This window comes from Neopelma chrysocephalum, unplaced genomic scaffold (genome assembly GCF_003984885.1).
Source record: "Neopelma chrysocephalum unplaced genomic scaffold, ASM398488v2 Primary Assembly neopelma1_91884, whole genome shotgun sequence".
NCBI lineage: Eukaryota > Metazoa > Chordata > Aves > Passeriformes > Pipridae > Neopelma > Neopelma chrysocephalum.
The window spans coordinates 1-632 of record NW_020920648.1 but is presented as its reverse complement, the minus strand read 5'-3'; the positions used below and the strand labels follow the sequence as shown (position 1 = coordinate 632).

At 65.0% G+C, this 632-nt stretch overlaps 1 non-coding gene across 1 annotated transcript; it reads left to right on the top strand.

Moving 5' to 3' along the window:
• Window positions 1–298: 298 nt before the first annotated feature.
• Window positions 299–439, top strand: LOC113980045. Its single transcript, XR_003538049.1, has one exon. It is a non-coding gene; the product is annotated as a small nucleolar RNA SNORA70 (small nucleolar RNA).
• The last annotated feature ends 193 nt before the right edge of the window (window positions 440–632 follow it).

The following is a 632-nucleotide window of genomic DNA, read 5'->3' as shown; positions in this document are numbered from 1 at the left end:
CCCAGGGTTTTCGGGTCTCCCCCGGGGTTTTGAGGTCTCCCCCAGGTTTTGGGGGTCCTCCCCTAGGTTTTGGGGTCTCTGCAGGGTTTTGGGGCCTCTCTGGGGTTTTTGGGGTCTCTCCCAGGGTTTTAGGGTCTCCCCCAGGGTTTTGGGGTCTCTCCCAGTGTTTTGGGGTCTCTCTGGAGTTTTAGGGTCTCTCCAGGGTTTTGGGGTCTCCCCCAGGGTTTTAAGGTCTCCCCCAGGGTTTTGAGGTCTCCCCTGAGGTTTTGGGGTCTCCCCTGGATTTTGGGGTCCCCCCTTGCAGCCAATTAAGCCGACCATGACCCCCCCCCAGTGGGGTCCTGGTGTGCACTGGCTGCAAACAGAGACCCCCCGGCTGTGTAGGGCACCCGCCCCCCCCTCCCCCGGCGGGGTGCCCAAAGGGGCCGGGGGCACAAAACCCCCCTGGGGGTGCCCAAGGGGGGTGCCCACCCTCACCCCCTCCCCGTGCCCCCCAGGCTGCAGACGGGGCACAAGGGGGGCCCTGGGGAGGTTTGATGTGTCTGGGTGGGATTTGGGTGCCCTGGGGAGGTCAGGGGTCACTGGGGGGGGGTTGTTTGCCCTGAGGGATTTTGGGGAGCCCTGTGGAGGTT